Raw genomic sequence first — 24,944 nt, 5'->3', positions numbered from 1 at the left:
GCAGGAGGCAAAGTCAGGATGAGGCTGGGCCGCATAAGGAATTTCACAATCGCGGCGCATCGCCGCCTCTGCCCGCCCCTCTCACTCTTCCTTCACAGAGAGGTGCGGGGAGAGGCGGCGATTGACGTCAGGAGGGGCAGAGCTGAAGCTGAAAGCTTTGCCCCTTCCAGGAAATGCCGGTGGATTGCCCCCGGGCGATTTGGGGGCTCTGCAGCCCTCGTTTAGCGTCAGGGATGCAGCGGATTACTTGGGAGCACTGAAGCGAACTATAAGGAAGCTTTTGCAGGTGAGGGCCACAAAATATTGTATCGAGGGCCGCAAATGGCCCGCGGGCCGCGAGTTTGAAACCCCTGCATAATACATTTAGCCACAGACTCTGAACAAGCATGCAGCAGATCAGGTGTTTCTGACATTATTGGCAGATCTTCTGCATGGTGGTTTCTGGTGTTATTCAGACACTACTGCAACCAAAGAGACCAGCAGCTCTGCCAGACAACTGGTGTTGTTTAAAAGGAAATAAATATGGCAGCCTCCACATACATCTCACTACAGTTGTCCTTTAAGGGAAAGGGAAGGAAAAAGAGAATCAGGGGAGGGAGTGCATGTTAGTATGAGGAGATATTATGAGGAATCATGTTTTCAAAAAGGTAACCCTTTTTCTATAATCACTTTTTTAATATTGATAGGATAACATTCTGGTGGTTCTCAGCAATTCTAACACCATGACCCACTGTAGGTTGTATGCAATAAACTGCGTTAAACCGAATTACATGAGTACAGTTTTACGCCTGATGAGTAGAACATGATGCATTGCTTGTAATGTATTGCATTCTGCTCCACTCATTGCTCAGTAAGACTGTACACACGTAATTCTGTTTGACACAGTTTATTGCATACACCTCTGTGGGTTTTGGTCATTTACTGTGCATTTCTCACACTCAAACACTATATGGAGCCTCTGCTCAAGTGGTGTTTGCTGAAAAATGTCTGTCATACAAACCCTTAAAACAAGAAACCTATACATTGATCTTTTGCTTAATGAATAGTTGAATGTGGTCTGTTTGTCATGTCTTCAGACTTGCTCAATGAATAATAACTAAAAATATGCCCTAATTTAACATAAGGATTATTGATTTCACTAATTGTAGAAGACTGCCACCAGTCACATGGCAGGCAAAAGAAAATGATCACTACCATTTTAGATGATGAAAAAAGCAACAGAGGAGCTCCCCCCTTTAAAACTGAGATAACTTCAAAGCTTAAAGCCAAGGGAGCTATGCGGAAGTAATACCATGTCAAAATCTCTACAGTAAATTTTATTCCAGTGTCTCAGAACATAAATACATTTTCACAGGTTCATAAATACACTTATGATATATCTAAATCAAGGAAAAACCCTTTGGTCTTTTAGTCATCTAGGCAAAAAACACACAAAATGTAAATCTGTGTTTAGGCCATGGGGCTCCAGAGTTCCAATATGGAATATCCACCTGGTTTCACTTTGGAACAACATGCAATCTCAGACATCCACTCTGGTATTTTATTGATTGAGATGATCCCTTTAATCTTAAAGGAAAACTGAAGCCAGAGGGACATGGAGGCTGTCATATCTATTTCCTTTTAAAGAGGAGCTGTCAGCCATACTATCTCAGAAAAAACAAAAACACACATATATAAGTAGATAAATACTTGCTCAACTTACATAACATATGTATTGCACTGTCCACATTTTGATTTTAGTGATTTCTCTACAGTAAAAAAAGAGAAAATCCTTCTTAGCATTTCCCTTTTTAACTGTGGCTATTTTGGAGCCAATCCTGATGTAATTTCCTCCCTTACTTTTCTCTGCCTGATTGTGTATGCATTGCCCACCCTTCACTATAGAAAGTGCATTGTCTCAGCATGAGAAATATTGGCCAAATAGAGAGGAACAGAGGTGTGGGAGGGGAAAACAGGAGTGAAAGAGGCTTCAGCCAATCAGGCTGCATTAGTTAAGTATAAGGGGAAGTAGAGAAGCACAAAAGGACAACCCAGCATGAACTGCAACCTTTTTGTGTACCAAATTTTCTGTGTACCAAATAAGAGTCAGGTAAAACGGCAATGATAATTTATCAACAAAAAAAAGTAATAGTGATTTTAACTTTTGGATTGCCTGGTTAGCATCCTTATTACTTGTTTACCAGATAAAAATAAATAATTGATTTTTGATTTCATGCCGGACAGTTACACTTTAACCACTTTAGGATCCTTGGTACGCATATCCACGCCCCTTTAAACTTCACGTGCGGATCAGGGGCGTAGATATGCGTACTGCTGCCTTACCATCGAGTTCACGATCCCCGCGCTGTTTTCCGCCGATCCACCGTCGCAGCCCCCTCCATCTGTGATCAGGATGTGAGAATCTTTTGATTCTCAATCCCGAACACCGTTCCGGTGTCTTCGGAGAGCTTGTTAAGGTCGCATAAGCTCTCAGACCCAACACCGTGTTCGGCTGTGTTCTATTAATAGAAACACGGTCTCAATAGCACCATTTTGAGGCCAAAAAGTAAAATACGCCTATTTATGCCACTATACTGTTTTCCATAGCAAGTTTATTATTATTATTTTTTTATTTTATTACTTTTAACCCCTTCTATCCCTGCCCCACAGTTACAGAAATAAAACACTTGTTAGAAAAAAATTAAAAAAAGCTTTTTCACCTGTTTTCGCCACATCCATGTTACATTTTTAAGCTCCCAAAGAGCCTAAAACAACAATATAATTAAGGTAATAATGAAATGAAGTTAATCAGGAACAACTTATTTTAAGTGATTATTTTGCTTGTAAATGTGCTGAAATGTTATTTTTATTAATCTGAAGAAAAATAAGTCATTTATACACTGGCGTAACAATAGGGCCGCCCCCGCCGCCCCCCCCCCCCTCCCCGCCGAATGTGGTCATGGCTTTCCCCTCATGCTGTGCCACTCATGCCCTTGTTGGTAATCATTGCTGGGTCCACGTTTGGCAACAAGGGACCAGAGGACAGAGAGGAAAGCCTCATTAGGATCCAGAGGCTTTTCTCTTCTTAAATAAGTATGGTATTGAGCACACCAGAAGTGAAAATGAACTTATGAGAGGGAACCTAAACTGAAAAGGATCTGGATTTTTCCTTCATTTCATCAATTTCCATTCACTTCTATGAGAAATCAAGCGGTAAAATGATCGAAAGTAATATTGGACATGATGGAAATTATCAATCGAACGCATCTATCAATTGCAAAAATGCAACGTGTGTATCTAGCATTGAAATAATACCAGTTGCCTGACTCTCCTGATGATCCTGTGTCTCTAATGCTTTCAGCCACAGCCCCTGGACAAGCATGCAGATCAGGTGCTCTGACTGTCAGACTAGATTAGCTGCATGCTTTTTTTAGGTCTGTGATTCAGCCACTAATGCAGCCAAAGAGATCAGCAGGATATATATATATATATATATATATATATATATATATATATATATATATATATATATATATATATATATATATTCACCTCTGAGGGTTTTTTCAGTTTAAAAACCACAGCGATTTCAATTTTGACATTTCAGCACTGCTTCCATTCATTCTGCAATAACTTTAACCACTTGAGGACCACAGTCTTTTCGCCCCTTAACCTCCCTGCCGTTATAAAAAATTGCTGCGCACGGCAGGGAGGGTGTTTTTTGGCAGTATTTTTTTTTTTTTAAGCATGTAGCTAGCCTAGCGCTAGCTACATGCTTCCCCCCTCCCTGCGGCGTCCCCCCGAATGCGCCGATCGCCGCCGGCGCATATACCCATCCGGAAATCCCGTTCTGAACGGGATTTCCAGGAGGGCTTCCCCCGTCGCCATGGTGACGGGCGCGATGACGTCACCGACGTCGTGACGTCAGAGGGAGTCCCGAACCACCCCTCGACGCTGCCTGGCACTGATTGGCCAGGCAGCGCACGGGTCTCGGGGGGGGGCACCCTCTGATGCGGCGGGTTGCGGCGAATCGGCGCGGAGCGGCGGCGATCGTAAGTTACACGCAGTTAGCAAAGTGCTAGCTGCGTGTAACACAAAAAAAATTATGCAAATCGGCCCAGCAGGGCCTGAGGAATCCTCCGCGGCAGGTTACCCCGAGCTGAGCTCGGGATAACCGGCAGGGAGGTTAAGGACCAGAGCCTTTTTTTCCATTCAGACCACTGCAGCTTTCACGGTTTATTGCTCGGTCATACAACCTACCACCTAAATGAATTTTACCTCCTTTTCTTGTCACTAATACAGCTTTCTTTTGGTGCTATTTGATTGCTGCTGCGAGTTTTAGTTTTTATTATATTCATCAAAAAAGACATGAATTTTGTCAAAAAAATTGACTTTTTTAACTTTTTGTGCTGACATTTTTCAAATAAAGTAAAATTTCCTACACATTTGAGCGCGAAAGTTATTCTGCTACATGTCTTTGATAAAAAAAAAAACCATTCAGTGTGTATTTATTGGATTGGGTAAAAGTTATAGCGTTTACAAACTATGGTGCCAAAAGTGAATTTTCCCATTTTCAAGCATCTTTGACTTTTCTGGTCCCCTGTCACGTTTCATGAGGTGTTAAAATTCCAGGATAGTATAAATACCCCCCAAATGACCCCATTTTGGAAAGAAGACATCCCAAAGTATTCAGTGAGAGGCATGGTGAGTTCATAGAAGATTTTATTTTTTTGTCACAAGTTAGCGGAAAATGACACTTTGTGACAAAAAAAAAAAAAGTTTCCATTTCTTCTAACTTGCGACAAAAAAAAATGAAATCTGCCACGGACTCACTATGCTCCTCTATGAATACCTTGAAGTGTGTACTTTCCAAAATGGGGTCATTTGGGGGGTGCTTAATTGTAAGCACCCCTGTAAAGCCTAAAGATGCTCATTGGACTTTGGGCCCCTTAGCGCAGTTAGGCTGCAAAAAAGTGCCACACATGTGGTATTGCCGTACTCAGGAGAAGTAGTATAATGTGTTTTGGGGTGTATTTTTACACATACCCATGCTGGGGGGGGGAGAAATATCTCCGTAAATGACAATTTTTTTATTTTTTTTACACACAATTGTCTATTTACAGAGATATTTCTCCCACTCAGCATGGGCATGTGTAAAAATACACCCCAAAACACATTATACTACTTCTCCTGAGTACAGCGATACCACATGTGTGGCACTTTTTTGCACCCTAACTGCGCTAAGGGGCCCAAAGTCCAATGAGTACCTTTAGGATTTCACAGGTCATTTTGTGACATTTGGTTTCAAGACTACTCCTCACAGTTTAGGGCCCCCAAAATGCCAGGGCAGTATAGGAACCCCACAAATGACCCCATTTTAGAAAGAAGACACCCCAAGGTATTCCGTTAGGAGTATGGTAAGTTCATACAATTTTTTTTTTTTTTTTTGTCACAAGTTAGCGGAAATTGATTTTAATTGGGTTTTTTCACAAAGTGTCATTTTCCGCTAACTTGTGACAAAAAATAAAATCTTCTATGAACTCACCATACACCTAACGGAATACCTTGGGGTGTCTTCTTTCTAAAATGGGGTCATTTGTGGGGTTCCTATACTGCCTTGGCATTTTAGGGGCCCTAAACTGTGAGGAGTAGTCTTGAAACCAAATGTTTCATGACCTGTGAAATCCTAAAGGTACTCATTGGACTTTGGGCCCCTTAGCGCACTTAGGGTGCAAAAAAAATGCCACACATGTGGTACCGCCGTACTCAGGAGAAGTAGTATAATGTGTTTTGTGGTGTATTTTTACACATACAGATGCTGGGTGGGAGAAATATCTCTGTAAATGACAATTGTTTGATTTTTTTTTACTCACAATTGTCCATTTACAGAGATATTTCTCCCACCCAGCATTGGTATGTATAAAAAATACACCACAAAACACACTATACTACTTCTTCTGAGTACGGCGATACCACATGTGTGACACTTTTTTGCAACCTAGGTGCGCTAAGGGGCCTAACGTCCTATTCACAGGTCATTTTGAGGCATTTGGATTCTAGACTACTCCTCACGGTTTAGGGCCCCTAAAATGCCAGGGCAGTATAGGAACCCTACAAGTGACCCCATTTTAGAAAGAAGACACCCCAAGGTATTCCGTTAGGAGTATGGTGAGTTCATAGAAGATTTTATTTTTTGTCACAAGTTAGCGGAAATTGATTTGTATTGATTTTTTTTACAAACTTGTGACAAAAAATAAAATCTTCTATGAACTCACCATACTCCTAACGGAATACCTTGGGGTGTCTTCTTTCTAAAATGGGGTCACTTGTGGGGTTCCTATACTGCCCTGGCATTTTAGGGACCCTAAACCGTGAGGATTAGTCTGGAAACCAAATGCCGCAAAAGGACCCTTGAAATCCTAAAGGTACTCATTGGACTTTGGGCCCCTTAGTGCAGTTAGGGTGCAAATTAGTGTCACGTGGTATCGCCGTACTCAGGAGAAGTAGTATAATGTGTTTTGTGGTGTATTTTTACATATAACCATGCTGGGTGGGAGAAATATCTTTGTAAATGACACATTTTTGATTTTTTTTAATTACAATTGTCCATTTACAAAGAGATTTCTCCCACCCAGCATGAGTATGTGTAAAAATACACCACAAAACACATTATACTACTTCTCCTGAGTACGGCGATACCACATGTGTTTGCACAGTGGGAGACATGGCAGCGCTTTCAAACAACCTCATACCTGAATGATTTAACTGCAATGGTGAGCAGAGCTCCAGAAACTGGACTAAATTACACACCCAGCATACACTGCAGGCAAAGAGAGGGAGGGGGAATTAGTGATTAAGCTGCATCAGTGGGCAGAGCTCCAGAAACTGGACTATATTACACACCCTGCATCACTATAGACCAAGGGGGGGTGTTAGCTTCAGTGATAATTAGTGCACAAATTATGACCTAATAGACTTCCCCACGGCGGTGACGTACCCCCTTGGGGAAGACCTACCTCTAACCTAGCAATAAAAACATAATTCCTCGTGCTGCTATTCATAAATGGTATACACATTTCATAAGACAAGCAAAACAGACAAATGATAAGCGCTCAAGGATGCACCTGAATTGTAAGCCATCAGTGGCAATGCAGAGCCCCCTAGGGCTGAATACATGCCTCTAATGCAAAACAGATGCAAAATTATGTGCTAACTCTAATCTAAAAATTTGAGAGTGAATTTAAAACAGTGAAGGCAGCTAGCCACTAGTATACTTACATTTAAGTTTGCACAGTGGGAGACATGGCAGCGCTTTCAAACAACCTCATACCTGAATGATTTAACTGCAATGGTGAGCAGAGCTCCAGAAACTGGACTAAATTACACACCCAGCATACACTGCAGGCAAAGAGAGGGAGGGGGAATTAGTGATTAAGCTGCATCAGTGGGCAGAGCTCCAGAAACTGGACTATATTACACACCCTGCATCACTATAGACCAAGGGGGGGTGTTAGCTTCAGTGATAATTAGTGCACAAATTATGACCTAATAGACTTCCCCACGGCGGTGACGTACCCCCTTGGGGAAGACCTACCTCTAACCTAGCAATAAAAACATAATTCCTCGTGCTGCTATTCATAAATGGTATACACATTTCATAAGACAAGCAAAACAGACAAATGATAAGCGCTCAAGGATGCACCTGAATTGTAAGCCATCAGTGGCAATGCAGAGCCCCCTAGGGCTGAATACATGCCTCTAATGCAAAACAGATGCAAAATTATGTGCTAACTCTAATCTAAAAATTTGAGAGTGAATTTAAAACAGTGAAGGCAGCTAGCCACTAGTATACTTACATTTAAGTTTGCACAGTGGGAGACATGGCAGCGCTTTCAAACAACCTCATACCTGAATGATTTAACTGCAATGGTGAGCAGAGCTCCAGAAACTGGACTAAATTACACACCCAGCATACACTGCAGGCAAAGAGAGGGAGGGGGAATTAGTGATTAAGCTGCATCAGTGGGCAGATGATGCAGCTTAATTGCAGTTAAATCATTCAGGTATGAGGTTGTTTGAAAGCGCTGCCATGTCTCCCACTGTGCAAACTTAAATGTAAGTATACTAGTGGCTAGCTGCCTTCACTGTTTTAAATTCACTCTCAAATTTTTAGATTAGAGTTAGCACATAATTTTGCATCTGTTTTGCATTAGAGGCATGTATTCAGCCCTAGGGGGCTCTGCATTGCCACTGATGGCTTACAATTCAGGTGCATCCTTGAGCGCTTATCATTTGTCTGTTTTGCTTGTCTTATGAAATGTGTATACCATTTATGAATAGCAGCACGAGGAATTATGTTTTTATTGCTAGGTTAGAGGTAGGTCTTCCCCAAGGGGGTACGTCACCGCCGTGGGGAAGTCTATTAGGTCATAATTTGTGCACTAATTATCACTGAAGCTAACACCCCCCCTTGGTCTATAGTGATGCAGGGTGTGTAATATAGTCCCGTTTCTGGAGCTCTGCCCACTGATGAAGCTTAATCACTAATTCCCCCTCCCTCTCTTTGCCTGCAGTGTATGCTGGGTGTGTAATTTAGTCCAGTTTCTGGAGCTCTGCTCACCATTGCAGTTAAATCATTCAGGTATGAGGTTGTTTGAAAGCGCTGCCATGTCTCCCACTGTGCAAACTTAAATGTAAGTATACTAGTGGCTAGCTGCCTTCACTGTTTTAAATTCACTCTCAAATTTTTAGATTAGAGTTAGCACATAATTTTGCATCTGTTTTGCATTAGAGGCATGTATTCAGCCCTAGGGGGCTCTGCATTGCCACTGATGGCTTACAATTCAGGTGCATCCTTGAGCGCTTATCATTTGTCTGTTTTGCTTGTCTTATGAAATGTGTATACCATTTATGAATAGCAGCACGAGGAATTATGTTTTTATTGCTAGGTTAGAGGTAGGTCTTCCCCAAGGGGGTACGTCACCGCCGTGGGGAAGTCTATTAGGTCATAATTTGTGCACTAATTATCACTGAAGCTAACACCCCCCCTTGGTCTATAGTGATGCAGGGTGTGTAATATAGTCCAGTTTCTGGAGCTCTGCCCACTGATGCAGCTTAATCACTAATTCCCCCTCCCTCATTTTGCCTGCAGTGTATGCTGGGTGTGTAATTTAGTCCAGTTTCTGGAGCTCTGCTCACCATTGCAGTTAAATCATTCAGGTATGAGGTTGTTTGAAAGCGCTGCCATGTCTCCCACTGTGCAAACTTAAATGTAAGTATACTAGTGGCTAGCTGCCTTCACTGTTTTAAATTCACTCTCAAATTTTTAGATTAGAGTTAGCACATAATTTTGCATCTGTTTTGCATTAGAGGCATGTATTCAGCCCTAGGGGGCTCTGCATTGCCACTGATGGCTTACAATTCAGGTGCATCCTTGAGCGCTTATCATTTGTCTGTTTTGCTTGTCTTATGAAATGTGGATACCACATGTGTGACACTTTTTTGCAGCCTAGGTGCGCTAAGGGGCCCAACGTCCTATTCACAGGTCATTTTGAGGCATTTGTTTTCTAGACTACTCCTCACGGTTTAGGGCCCCTAAAATGCCAGGGCAGTATAGGAACCCCACAAGTGACCCCATTTTAGAAAGAAGACACCCCAAGGTATTCCGTTAGGTGTATGGTGAGTTCATAGAAGATTTTATTTGTCACAAGTTAGTGAAAAATGACACTTTGTGAAAAAAACAATAAAAATCAATTTCCGCTAACTGTTGACAAAAAATAAAATCTTCTATGAACTCGTCATACACCTAACAGAATACCTTGGGGTGTCTTTTCTAAAATGGGGTCACTTGTGGGGTTCCTATACTGCCCTGGCATTTTACGGGCCCAAAACCGTGAGTAGTCGGGTAACCAAATTTCTCAAAATGACTGTTCAGGGGTATAAGCATCTGCAAATTTTGATGACTGGTGGTCTATGAGGGGGCAAATTTTGTGGAACCGGTCATAAGCAGGGTGGCCTCTTAGATGACAGGTTGTATTGGGACTGATCTGATGGATAGGAGTGCTAGGGGGGGTGACAGGAGGTGATTGATGGGTGTCTCAGGGGGTGGTTAGAGGGGAAAATAGATGCAATCAATGCACTGGGGAGGTGATCGGAAGGGGGTCTGAGGGTTTGGCCGAGTGATCAAGAGCCCACACGGGGCAAATTAGGGCCTGATCTGATGGGTAGGTGTGCTAGGGGGTGACAGGTGGTGACAGGAGGTGATTGATGGGTGTCTCAAGGTGTGATTAGAGGGGGGAAATAGATGCAAGCAATGCACTAGCCAGGTGATCAGGGCTGGGGTCTGAGGGCAATCTGAGGGTGTGGGCGGGTGTTTGGGTGCCCTAGGGGCAGATAGGGGTCTAATCTGATGGGTATCAGTGACAGGGGCTGATTGATGGGTGATCAGTGGGTGATTAGATGGCAGAACAGATGTAAACAATGCACTTTGGAGGTGATCTGAGGGTAGGTCTGGGGCAATCTGATGGTGTGGATGGCTGATCAGATTGCCCGCAAGGGGCAGGTTAGGGGCTGATTGATGGGTGGCAGTGACAGGTGGTGATTGATGGGTGATCAGTGGGTTATTACAGGGAAGAACAGATGTAAATATTGCACTGGCGAATTGATAAGGGGGGTCTGAGGGCAATCTGAGCGTGTAGGCGGGTGATTGGGTGCCCGCAAGGGGCAGATTAGGGTCTGATCTGATGGGTAACAGTGACAGGTGGTGATAGGGGTGATTGATGGGTAATTAGTGGGTGTTTAGGGTAGAGAACAGATGTAAACACTGCACTTGGGAGGTGATCTGATGTCGGATCTGCGGACGATCTATTGGTGTGGGTGGGTGATCAGATTGCCCGCAAGGGGCAGGTTAGGGGCTGATTGATGGGTGGCAGTGACAGGGGCTGATTGATGGGTGGCAGTGACAGGGGGTGATTGATGGGTGATTGACAGGTGATTGGCAGGTGATCAGGGGGGATAGATGCATACAGTACACAGGGGGGGGGGGGTCTGGGGAGAATCTGAGGGGTGGGGGTGATCAGGAGGGAGCAGGGGGCAGTTTAGGGTTAAAAAAAATATAGCGTTTATAGTGACAGGGAGTGATTGATGGGTGATTAGGGGGGTGATTGCGTGCAAACAGGGGTCTGGGGGGTGGGCAGGGGGGGATCTGAGGGGTGCTATGGGCGATCAGAGGGAAAGGGGGGGCAGGATCAGTGTGCTTGGTGCAGCCTAGGGTGGCTGCAGTCTGCCCTGGTGGTCCCTCGGACACTGGGACCACCAGGGCAGGAGGAAGCCAGTATAATAGGCTTTGTATACATCCGGGTGCTAGTAACTCGCCGGCGCTTCCGACCGGCCGGCGGGTTACAGCGCGAGGGGGGCGGAGCCAGTCGCCGCCGGCTGATCGCATCACGAATGACGCGATCGCCACATAACCACGCCGGCCACCGCCTCCGCCGATGGGCGTATTGCGGTCGTTTAGGCCCAGTTTTCGCCGCCGCCCATCGGCTGGGGGCGGTCGGCAAGTGGTTAACACACACAAATTATTTTATACATTTTTTTTGCCACAAATTAGGCTTTCTTTGGGTGGTACTTGCTAAGAATAATTTTATATGCATTTTAAAGGTACCGTATATACTTGAGTAAGAAGCCGAGTTTTTGGGTCCAAAGAAGTGGCCCAAAAGTGGGGGTCTCAGCATATACTCGAGTCACACACAAAAATGTAACAGTGGCCCCTCACCCCAAGTGCATCTCAATCATAGGCACAACGGAGCTGTGCGGTAACTGCTGTCACTCCCCCCACCCACTGTGTTATACACATGGTGTGTGTGTGTGTGTGTGTGTGTCGCCCGCCTGATCATCAACCAGTGACAGTGGGGCGGCATGCAAAGCTGATGCTTGTCCCCTCCCCGGTATGTGTAGACCAGTTTGTGCTTCCAGCTCACCGATCCGCGCTGTCAGGAATCCTCCTGAGGTCCGTGTCTATGCAACACTGTGGTCGTGGGGCGGGCCTTAGCATATGCAGAGTGGTGAGTGTTTTGCTCTACCCGCTGCTTTACTTCTGTCTCCTCTTACTCTACACTCACTGTAATGACGCCTGCAGTGCCGCGCAGGCACCACTAGAGGGCGTCAATACGAGACTGGACTGACAGAAGACGGAACCAAAACTACGGTGAGAGCAAAACATGCACCTCTCTGCATATGCTATGAAGCAGATGTTGACAAAAAGCTCTGCTGTACCTATGAGGGGGATACACTCGGGTTGGAGGGGGGGGGGGGGGGGGGTAAGATTGTTACTTTTGTGTGAAAATTAAAGGTTTTGCCTCCCTGAATGACGTTAGTCTGCCAAAGCTGCAGAATCTACAGCCAAAATCTCCATGCTAATTGTCCTTTTAAAAGGGGCTCTCTAGGGTGTGGATTTCCAGTCCTTCGGCACTAACAGGATAAAATTAGTCTTTTCATAAAACTATCTTTCCTCAAGCAGCATTGTAGTAAATTACAACTTCACACGACCTTGAATTCTATTGCTCTTGCTCCTGTTCTTTTTTGAAATTGCTCATTATTCTGTGCCTATGGTTTGCAACACTACATTCATTCTTGAAGTTTGCTGCTACAAGAATATCCCCGTTTTAAATCTATGAGAGTTCATTTGTTTATGTTTATTAGTCCAGTTTATTCTACAGAGTCCTATACATCTCACATAGCATTAGGCAGGCCATATTAGATGTTTCAGAGGAAGACATGGGTCACAACTATAACCTATTCATGAACGACACAGTCACAGCTATAATCCTGGGGTTCTTCATCACACTGCTCCAGGACTTGTGTTTACTATTAAAGGAAATACACACGGCCATTACTAAAATTCTCCTTGAAGACTTCCGGTTCCGGCGCCCGGATAGTGGAGGTGTAAGCCTAAGCTCCGCACAGCGATTCCCCGGCATCGGGCTGCACACCAGATAAAGCGCCCCCGCTCTTACCTCCGGTGCTAGAGGACACAGCCGTGACTCTCCCAAAGCGGATTTTCTGGCCGATGGACCGCTACCTTCTGCGCTCAGCCCCGCGGAAGACCTTGGGCCCCGAGGAGGAGGAAAGCAAGATGGCCGCCGCTCCACCATCCCCAGTCGTGACGCAGCAGCAGCAGCAATCACCCGAATGGGACGGATCCTCTCAGCAGGGAGCAGACTGGGGCATAGAAGAAACCCACTCTCCACAACCATCAGGTGAGGGGGAGCGGCTGAACATAGACTATGCGAAGCTGGCAACAGAGGTGGCCCGGCAATTAGCACCTGAGCTACAGCTCACACTTCAGGCCACGCTGGACAAATCTATTCAGGCCATTCATAGTAATCTGCAAGCTCATAGTCAGCGGCTAGACCATGCAGAACACAGAATTCAATCGCTGGAAGATACTGTTAAAGATAAGACCAGTCATCAAAAGCTAGTAGAAGAGAATAGGATGTTTAAGGAAAAGCTACAGGATCTTGAAAATCGTTCTCGTTGGAACAACTTACGTGTAGTGGGGGTGCCAGAATCCATAGCGCCTACAGCTCTCCGTGACTTATGTATGACTGTCATTCCAAAAATACTTGGTTTTAAACGAGGTCCGAAGGTAGAAAGAGCCCACAGGGTGGGCCCCCCACGATCAGACAACAACCGGAAACCTCAGAGATTGGTATTGGCAAGGTATTTCGATTTTGCGGACAAGACTGACTTGCTTCGCGCCTTTAAGGACCTTGGTCATCCAATTGAATACCAGGGAGCGATGATTCGTCTTTTCAGCGATTACTCTGCGGAAGTATCGAAAATGCGTAAAGCGTTTAATTCAGCATGTGAAAAGTGCGTGGAGAAAAAGTGGAAATTTGTCCTACAATACCCTGCCATATTACGGGTGACCGATGATTCTGACACTAACCATACTTTTACATCAGCAACTGAGGCACTTTCGTTTCTTCGCAATGAATCAGATAAAGATCCTGGTTAATTTTTGATTTCTTTTTCTTTTCTTCTTTTTCTGCTGCATTTTTCTTTCATTGGAACTTTCAAGGTACTTTTGTTGCTTTGATGAGGACAGCAGGGGGCGCTGCTGTATAAGAAATATATACTGAACTTGAACATCTATCTAACATGGGAGCTATAACGGATTTTACCCTATAGGGCTAGATGAAAATATGTTCTATTTCTATCACTGATAATAATAGCTCGTAAGATGTAGGGGAATTAGCTTTGGAGCTATTGGAGGGGTTAACATCCGGGAAAAAAGTTGAGTCGCATAATTACGAATGTCTCTTTTTCTTTTTGAGTAGGTTTGGTTTACCGGTATTACCAAGTTATGATCTAAAAGGTGTACTATGTACAAGATGTAGGAGACCCAGTAGGGGTTTCTGGTTCAGTTTAAGGGTGACCGGGGAGGGGGGGATTATGGGATATAGGGAAGAAGTCATCTCTGGTTTATTTACCACACAATATAATATGTTGTTTAAACCTAGCTGCATTTGGGGCACCTATGACGTATTTCGATGTCTTTGAAAATAACATCTTGGAACGTCAAAGGCTTACGTTCACCTGGCAAGCGCTCAATCATTTTGCGGCACTAAAAAAAATTAAAATCTGATATAGCTTTCATTCAAGAAAGTCACCTGTCCAAAGATCAATTCAATTTCATGAGGAAATCTTGGGTGGGCAAAGTTTATGGGTCACCGGCGCAGGGACGAAAAGCTGGGGTCCTTATATTAATACACAAAAATTTGCAAGGGGAAATTACTAATGTTAAACCAGATGGCGAAGGCAGATGGGTAAGCCTCCAACTGCAGCTAGCAGGGGAAACTATATCTCTAATTAATGTTTATGCCCCAACAGAGGAGAATAAAGCTTTTTATGCTGCTTTGTTGGCTGAAACGCTTTCAGCAGGTTCTACCAAAATTATCCAAGGGGGGGATTTTAATGCAGTAGCCAACCTCCAAGAAGATAGATCAAAGAAGGCCCAACCCAGCACGCTCACTACTGCCAAATCGCTGCCAAATCGCTGCTCTTTCAGGATTATCTGCGATCTTCAGATTTAAATGACAGTTGGAGGTTACTTCACCCAGATGGGGAGGAATTTACTTTTCATTCAGCTCCCCACAATGTATGGTCAAGGCTAGACTACTTTCTGATTTCTTCTCAGGCACTTTCCCAAATAGTTCAAGCTTCTGTTCATGACCTAGTCATATCGGATCATGCTCCTATACAAATTACCGTATTTTTCGGACTATAAGACGCACTTTTTCTCCCCCAAAAGTGGGGAGAAAAAGTCCCTGCGTCTTATAGTCCGAATGTATGACCAGGTGTCCCCCACAAACAGGTGCAGGACATAGCGGAAGCCCCTACCTATCCAGCTGCAGGTTCCGAGTCCTGCATCCTGCATCATCCAGCATGAGATTATTGGAGTGTCAGCACCGCATCACTCGGAGGGATGAGCGGCACTTGTGCTTCCCGGATGCCCTGCGCTCGGTCTGTGATTGGCGGCAAAACACGTCTCCGGCTACCCCACTGCTATCTCGGCTTCTCTGCCAGAGACCCGGGCTGATGATCCTGCTGGGCTGACGAGTGGCACTCACCCGGAATCCTGTACTCGCTGCCACGTGGTGTGTCTGCAGCCGCTCCTCCGCCAATATCGCTGCTTCTCCGCCGCTGACCCGGGCCGATGAGCTGCGCACCCCGGAATCCTATGCCCGGTGGCACGTGGTGTGCTTGCAGCCGCTCCACCGCTGCTGACCCGGGCCGATGTTGCTGGGCCGATGAGCTGCTCACCCTGGAATCCTGTGCCCGGCGGCACGTGGTGTGCTTGCAGCCGCTCCACCGCCGCTGACCCGGGCCGATATTGCTAGGCTGATCAGCTGCGCACCCCGGAATCCTGCCCGCCGCTATCACTGCTTCTTCGCCGATGACTCCTTCGCTCTCTGGCTCACCATGTGTGCAGCCGCTCCTCCAACCCTGTCACTACTTCGCTGGACCAATTTTTCTGCTGGGCTGCCTCTTACCCTGATATTCATGGAGGACGTAAGAGTGGCACTTGGGCTCCCATCTGTGATCAGGGGGCGAACCACATGAGCACCTCCTGCAATGGCTCCAGCTCCACCACCGCCGCTGATGAGAGACCCTGCCTGACCCTGCCACTGCAGAGGACCTGGAGACTCCATGATTCTAGACAAACAGCTGTGGATCCTGTGTACCTGGCAGCATGTCTCTGCAGGTATTAGAAATGTTGGATGAATAATATATTAGTATTTAGTGTAGGTTGTGGGAGGCAGTATAGCTTAGTGTAGGTTGTGGGGGACAGTATAGCTTAGTGTAGGTTGTGGGGGACAGTATAGCTTAGTGTAGGTTGTGGGGGACAGTATAGCTTAGTGTAGGTTGTGGGGGACAGTATAGCTTAGTGTAGGTTGTGGGGGACAGTATAGCTTAGTGTAGGTTGTGGGGGGCAGTATAGCTTAGTGTAGGCTGTGGGGGACAGTATAGCTTAGTGTAGGTTGTGGGGGACCGTATAGCTTAGTGTAGGTTGTAGGGGACCGTATAGCTTAGTGTAGGTTGTGGGGGACAGTATAGCTTAGTGTAGGTTGTGGGGGACAGTATAGCTTAGTGTAGGTTGTGGGGGACAGTATAGCTTAGTGTAGGCTGTGGGGGACAGTATAGCTTAGTGTAGGCTGTGGGGGACAGTATAGCTTAGTGTAGGTTGTGGGGGACAGTATAGCTTAGTGTAGGTTGTGGGGGACAGTATAGCTTAGTGTAGGTTGTGGGGGACAGTATAGCTTAGTGTAGGTTGTGGGGGACAGTATAGCTTAGTGTAGGTTGTGGGGGACAGTATAGCTTAGTGAAGGTAATGGGGACAGTAGGGGTTAGTTAAGCTGGGCAGTGTAATATAAATAGAGACAGACTGGGGGTGGAGGAGTGGGAAAGGACCATAAGATGCCTGTGCACTATAGACGCACTAAGTTTCAATAAATTTTTTTTCCAAAGTTTTTGTCTTCTGAAACTAGGTGCGTCTTATAGTCCGGAGCGTCTTATAGTCCGAAAAATACGGTAAGTACACAACATTAATATCTAGAGGATCCGATATATTGTGGAAATTTCCATCCTATTTATATGAGGACAAAGGGTTTTCTCAATCTCTTTTACAATGGTGGTGGGAATATAAGGAAGAAAACAAAGATCATATTAAGGATATTTTTCTTTTTTGGGAAGCTGCCAAACCTACCATTTGAGGCAAAATCATAAGTTACATACCGTGTTTCCCCGAAAATAAGACACTGTCTTATATTAATTTTTGCACCAAAAAGTGTGCTAGGGCTTATTTGCAGGGGATGTCTTATATTGGCACTGCATGATATGTCCCATGCTGGCCACCTCTTATTGCTGCTCATTGTAATGTCACAGTGCCGATCAGGCATCTGTCATGTCATCCCTGCACACAGATGATAAACCTGCTGTGTGCAAGGATGACATGACAAGTGCCTGATCGGCACTGCATGATGTGTCCCCTTCTGTTCGCCTGTGTCTCTGCTCCCCTGCATTGTGTCCCCCTCCCTTCCGACCCCTGTGGCGGCTCTGTCCCGCCTCCTTGTCTGGGTCTCTGCTCCCCTGCATCATGTCCCCCTCCCTTCCGACCCCTGTGGCTGCTCTGTCCCGCCTCCTTGTCTGGGTCTCTGCTCCCCTGCATCATGTCCCCTTCCCTTCCGACCCCTGTGGCTGCTCTGTCCCGCCCCCTTGTCAGTGTCCCCCGCTCCCCGTGCACGCTAAATGTAATGGCAGCCAGCGTGTCTTACTGTAGCCATGCTGCCCGGAGATCTCTGGCGTCCTGTCTTCTTCCCTCTAGTAACCGGCGCTTGTGTAGATGACGTCATCTACACAAGCGCCGGTTACTAGAGGGAGAAGTGAGGACGCCAGCGATCTCCGGGCAGCATGGCTACAGTAAGACACGCTGGCTGCCATTACATTTAGCGTGCACGGACAAGCGGGGGACACCGACAAGGGGGCAGGACAGAGCGGCCACAGGGGTCGGAAGGGAGGGGGGACACAATGCACGGGGAGCAGAGACCCAGACAAGCAAGCGGGACAGAGCGGCAACATGGGCTTGGAAGGGGGGGGTCACTTAAAACAGGGGAGCCAAGAGACAGTCTGGGGGGGGGGGTGGGATATGTGTTCTGCGGCTGGGGATGTGTGGCTTTGGGGCTAGGCCTTATATTCGGAGGATGCCTTATATACAGAGAAGGCATGAAATTGCAGCTAGGCCTTATAATCAGAGGATGTTTTACTTTAGGGGAAAGACGGTAGCAGGCAAACGTAAAAAAATCCCACGAACTTTGCACCAAATCATTAAGTGAATTACGTTTAGCCCATAGAGCATATTTAGACAATCCTTCCTCTGAGACTAAGATGAGATGGCTGAAAGCTAAAACCGCTTCTGATGTGAGTTTTAAAAACAGAGAGCTATATGTTAAGTCATATAAGGATTTCCATTATTATAATAATAATCCGATCATTTGTATAGCGCTTTTCTCCTGTCAGACTCAAAACGCTCAAGAGCTGCAGCCACTGGGACGCGCTCAAGAGGCCACCCTGCAGTGTTAGGGAGTCTTGCCTTAAACTCCTTACTGAATAGGTACTTGACCTAGCCAGGATTTGAACCCTGGTCGCCCATGTTAAAGGCAGAGCCCTTAACCAGTACACTATCCAGCAATACGGTAATAAAGTAGGCACATTATTATCAAAGTTAGCCAAACCCCCTTTTCAACCAACTGTTATTACCTCGTTACATTCTTCATCCAACCAAATTTTAAGTAATCCAAAAGATATTAACATGAGTTTTCATGAATTCTATAAGGCTCTTTATTCCGAGACACCGGAAGTTTCTTCAAGGGTCAAAGGGATTGACTGGCTGTCTAAAATCTCATTACCCTCTTTATCTGAGGAAGATCTAACAGAATTAAATGCACCAATTACGGAGGGAGAGATAAGTAACACAATCAAACAATTAGCAAATAGGAAATCCCCAGGGCCAGATGGATTCACTTCAGAGTTTTATAAACTACTACGTCAAGAAATTGTACCATTCTTGAAGGCCTTATTTGACAAAATACTTAAAGAATGAAGGTATCCTGCATCGGCAAATATAGCATATATTAAACTCTTGATAAAGTCAGGAAAAGACCCCACGCTACCAGGATCTTATCGTCCTATATCCTTGATAAATCAAGACCTGAAACTTTTATCGAAAATAATGGCCGATCGCTTAGCATGCTTTCTCCCAAAATTAATAAGTCCCAATCAGGTAGGCTTTGTGAGAAATCGTTCCACAACGGCCAATATTAGAAAATTACTGATGGTACAGGACCATGTTCGAGCATACCCAAGATCCTGCAAAAATCATGCAATACTTCTTCTAGATGCTGAAAAGGCATTCGATAATGTGAGATGGGGTTGGCTCGATATGGTACTCGACAAAATGGGGCAATACGCCGTTTGATCTCAGCAATGCATGTAAACCCAGGAGCCCGCATCAATACTCCTGGATTCTTATCTCCATGTTTTTTCTTAGAAAAAGGTACGTGCCAGGGCTGCCCATTGTCCCCACTTCTCTTTAATTTAAGACAAGATAATAAAAGCGCTCGCTCCACAAAGGTGATAACAATAATCAATAAATGAATTTAGTTAAAACTGATCAATAGTCCACAATAACTCCCCTGGCCGCGAGAAGCTCCGCCCCCCAATCTAGGACACTTTGGAGAGGCAGCCCTGACAGGAATTTGGGAGCAGGCCTTTGTCGAATAAGTTCTGGATCGGTGGGATCAAGGAGGATTGAGAAGACTCTGAACTCTCCAGAGGCTTCCCACTACTGAGGACCTAACCAGATACGGAACAGCCCTGCATCCAACAAGGAGGGGAACAAGTGAGATCGTAAGGTGACGGGGGCCATACACCCCGGAGGCGCAGTTTGGTCTAGCTATAGACCGCAACATCTGTTGAGTGAGTCCATGAAGGGGGGAGAGGTGGATGTATACAATCTTATGCCGGGAGCGCAATTACCACTTAATTCTCTTTAATTTAGCTCTCGAGCCCATGACGAAACTTTTAGCCGCAACAATTAAGGGAGTGGACATAGGGGGAATTCTGGTATCACAGGCAATGTTTGCCGATGATGTACTTCTATTTCTAGATGACCCAAATACCAAAATGATTGAATTTAATCACCGAAATAGGTCAACACAGTGGGTTTAAAATTAACCAATCCTGGCTGTCACACTTAGAAACGCCCATCCCAGGGCTCCACTAACAGGTGATTGACAGGCATTTTCACCTATTCACATGCCCTCTCCAATGACACACCCAAAGGGGAAGGGCAAGCCTATTTCGGCCCCCACCCCCCTCATTTCACTTTTCCCTCCAAATGGAGGGTATATAAACCTTTTGTGTGCAGGCTGGCGGCGTTATCTGACGAAGGCGTGGAACGCCGAAACACGTAATAACGCCACCAGCACACGTTTATCCCTTGGGGGAGCATCTAGGGTCACTTTCCATCTGACCCATCCAACTCCGATGGTCACGGCAGTTTGAAGTGCACCCACCAAGGAAGGATTGTAAGGCTGCTAAGCCTGATTACATGCTTGTATCCACTTGCATCTAGTAAGTGAATTTTTATTTTGCGCAATTTGTTTTAATAAAAGGGTTTTACACTATGGAGCGCTCCTCCTTCTCTATTTTTGTCTTGACGAAATAAACTATCAACCTCTAGTGGCAGACATCAAACGGCAGCTTCTTAATTGGGAAAATTTACCAATAAATTTGATGGGAAGAGCAGCTCTCATAAAATCTGTTAGCTTTGGAAGACTATTATATCCTCTCCAGACACTGCCTATTCTGTTAAAACACTCAGATATTAAGGACATGGAAAGAACTTTCTCAAGGTTTCTATGGAAGCATGGCAAGGCAAGGATTGCCCTCTCAAAGTTAAAACTGCCAAAAGACTGGGGAGGATTAGCACTACCAGACATCAGAAGGTATAACTTAGCTTGCTTACCCGAAATGTTAGGGACTGGATAAACAATACAAGTTTTTACTCGAACTATGCACTTGAATCTGCATTTGCAGAACCCTGGGATTTGGTAGGCCTGCTACATACTCCATATAAATTATCCCCCCCAAAAATAAAGCTAAGCAGAATCATCTGAGATATGGTGATTGCCTGGAGGGAAATAAGAAAATGTTTTTCTTTGCCTTTCCAGGTATCCAAGTATATGCCGTTATCGGGCCATCCAGGCTTTAAGGCCAGCATGGCACATGGAGGTTTCTTTGATTGGCACCAGAAAGGGGTAGAAAGACTAGTAATCTAGTTAACTTGAATGAGGGCAAACTGATGTCGTTCCCAAATATTTGTAAATCATATGGAATTCCTAAACAACATTTTTTATATTACGGTCAACTGCATTCCTACATACGGGATAAGGGGGGCAAGCTAGCATCAGTTTGTTCGGGGAATGAGTTTGATAGATTTCTGACCCCACATGTCCCTAAGGTTTCCTTGTCTTCTATTCAATCAAGCCTCCAGCTTTTAAACATTTTGTCAAAAGCTCTTAATAATCTCGCCAAATGGGGCAAGGATATTCCAGGGGAACAAGTGGAGTCCAAAATTATTGAGGGATATCGGATATCTTATAAGTTGATCTCAGGGGAATCTTGGAGGGAATCCCAATTGAAATTAATACATAGGGCAAAGTATGCCTTTAATATGAAATATCGTAAACCCCCCTCTTATTATTCGAGAGCCTGTCCAAAATGTGCACATCCGCAGGCAGATTTCTTCCATTTTATTTGGTCTTGTTCTATAATCTCAGCATTTTGGAAAAAAGTAGCGGATTATGTGGAAAAGGTCTGCAAGTACAAAGTTGAGTTCAACCCTTTGCTGTGTTTATTTCATTATGTTCCTCCAAAATTACCAACTACGGACACAGCAACAGCTGGCTACTTCCCCAAGCAAATTAGCTCACCTTATAATTTTAGCGGCTCGTAAGGTTATCTTCAATAAATTGATTTATCCCACTGCCCCCTCATTATGGGATGTGAAGGAAGAATTATTACATCTTTTCAGACAAGATAAATTGGAGGCTGTGATACACAAGGACAAGAAAGCCAAAAGTTTTTTTAAAACTTGGAAATACTTTATCTTGACATCTTTCTCTAAGAAAGAGATAGACGAGGTGATGACTCCTTTTGTAGATACCAAGTGGTATTTGGTTGAGAAATTGTCAGGTACACTAGGCAAAATAGAAGTGTAATATAGTTAAGGTTACTAGTGACTACTAACCAGAGATGACTAGGGGGAAAGGGGGAGGGAGGGTGTGGGAGGGAGCACAATGGGCGTTACTATAATAAGTCTCTATGGTTTATCCTAAGCGATATATTGTAAGACACAGTGGATATGTGAGAGAAATGGATCCATAAGATGGTATGTCTCCATGATTGGAAAAAGAACCATTATTTAATTTTTATTTGTTGATGTATTGCCCATTGTGTGTGTTCTGGATGAAAATGTTGAAAAATTCAATACATTTTGTTTAAAAAAAAAAATTCTCCTTGAAATTACACCTGCACTGTATTTATTACTCTCGGCTTATACTCGAGTCAATAAAACATTTTTAAGGTTTTTTTTTTTTTGTTTTTTTTTTAGGTAAAAGTTGGTGGTCGACTTATACTTAGGTCTGCTTTGTACCGAGTGTATAAGGAAATTTAAAAAGCAAAGAAAAAAAAAATCAATATTTCTCAGATTTAGCCATTTTAGATTTAAAATAAAATGTGCTAATTTAAAGTACACACATTTTATTTTTCCATTTATCCCAGTTATTACAATGTTTAAATTATGTCCCTAGTACAATGTATGGCAACAATATTTCACTGGGAAATAAAGGTGTCTTTTTTAATTTTGTGATTTTGATTGAAACTAGATGAAAAGACCGCAGAGCTAACTACTCCTAAAAGGAAAAAGTGTTATTTGCAACCTAGCTAATTATTCCACAATTTATAAAAATAAGATAATGCAGTAGAGTTTCTCTTCTTGAGGACAGATTTCTAGCAAAGATCAGATTAATCAGGAAACAAGAGTAAAACTGGAATAATTAAATTATTTGTGTGTATAGGTTTTATAATATACTAACAAACATTAGAGCTGGCAAATAAATATCTGGCACCTGAACAGTTTGGTTGGATAGTTCTAAATAAGAGATAAGAAATTAGGTAAAATGTCTGAAATTTCAAAAAATACCATGTTTGGCTGAGTACAGTAAGCAATAAAGTATTTGGGTTGAAAAATCCAAAATGGCGAATTGTGGCCAGTGTCCTGCTAGCGTATATTGGTATTACAAAAAGCATAATGGACAAACACCATGCAAGAAAAGCTTATAATACCTGACGTGACAAATGAGTCCAAGACCAGAGTGTGCTAAGGGCAAAATAAACCAATACAATAAAGACGGAGAAAGAGCTCTTTCTGAAAAGCACCAAACTGGTCATTTATAGTAAATGTCACAAAAGTCTTTATTTTACAAAGAATCCACATAAAGTAAAAGCAATTCAAATATCACCACAAAAAGTTATAGGAAATGTCTCTCAAAATACCATAAATAATGGAATAAATAACAAATACAGTACATATATCATAATAAGCAAAAAAGGGAGGGGGGGGGGAATCTCCCACAAGTTTAAGCCTCAAGAAGTATATTGTATAGTAGTATGGTAACATTAATGGTATTTTGAGAGACATTGCCCATCACCTTTTATGGTGACATTTTAATTGCTTTTACTTTGTTATTGTGCATTTTTTTGTAAAATAAAAGACTTTTGTGACATTTACTATATATGACCAGTTTGGTGCTTTTCAGAAAGGGCTCTTTCTCTGTCTTTATTGTATTAGCGTATGTTGTTTGACGGAATTCGACAAAAGAACAAAGGACCAGGACTTGAGTGAGTAGCTGGGTTTTTACTAGGGTTGCAACGGTATGAAATTCCACGGTATCTTGGTATTACGGTATACGGTATTATACAATTATTTGGAGCCGGGCCTCCCCCTACATTAAATAATGTGCTCCCCACCCCAGTGTGGGGTTCCCCTCTCCCTAGGCATACATATGATTAAGCCGCCGGGAGATTTGGGGCCAAAACTGTAAAAAGGCTCACCCTGCTCCTGCAAAAGTCCTGATGGCGTTAGAAAGTAGTAGGTGGCCGCAGCAAAGGTAGCCAGGGATAGGTGTAGCCAGTAGTAGGTGGCCGCAGCACAGGTAGCCAGAGATAGGTGTAGCCAGTAGTAGGTGGCCGCAGCATAGGTAGCCAAGGATAGGTGTAGCCAGTAGTAGGAGGCTGCAGCATAGGTAACCAGGGCTAAAAGTAGCCAGTAGTAGGTGGCCGCAGCAAAGGTAGCCAGGGATAGGTGTAGCCAGTAGTAGGTGGCCGCAGCACAGGTAGCCAGAGATAGGTGTAGCCAGTAGTAGGAGGCTGCAGCATAGGTAACCAGGGCTAAAAGTAGCCAGTAGTAGGTGGCCGCAGCATAGGTAGCCAGGGATAGGTGTAGGCAGTAATAGGTGGCTGCAGTATAGGCAGCCAGGGATATGTGTGCAGAAGATAGGTGCTCACAGTATAGGGAGGCAGGTGGGGGTAGGGGAGATACAGCGGCCGGGTTTAAAACGTACTCACTTGCCGGGCATCCTGTACACGTGTACTTCCTCCTTCCTGATCTTGCGTTCAATCTCCACTTAACAGTGCCCAGGGGGCGCTGTTACAGAGAGATGTAACGCAAGAAAAGGAAGGAGGTAGAAGTTAGTACGCATGCAGGATGCCTGGCTCGGCAAGTGAGTATGGGCTCGATTCACAAAGCGGTGCTAACCCAGTTAGAGACTTTAGGCGTGATA

At 44.4% G+C, this 24,944-nt stretch overlaps 1 protein-coding gene across 6 annotated transcripts in view; it reads right to left on the bottom strand.

Annotated features, from left to right (window-relative positions):
- Window positions 1-24,944, bottom strand: part of WDR75 (WD repeat domain 75) — a 669,401-nt gene that overhangs the window by 893 nt on the left and 643,564 nt on the right. The window lies entirely within an intron of this gene.

This window comes from Hyperolius riggenbachi, chromosome 7, assembly GCF_040937935.1.
Source record: "Hyperolius riggenbachi isolate aHypRig1 chromosome 7, aHypRig1.pri, whole genome shotgun sequence".
In the NCBI taxonomy this organism is placed as follows: domain Eukaryota; kingdom Metazoa; phylum Chordata; class Amphibia; order Anura; family Hyperoliidae; genus Hyperolius; species Hyperolius riggenbachi.
This window is presented reverse-complemented; position numbering and strand designations above follow the sequence as displayed.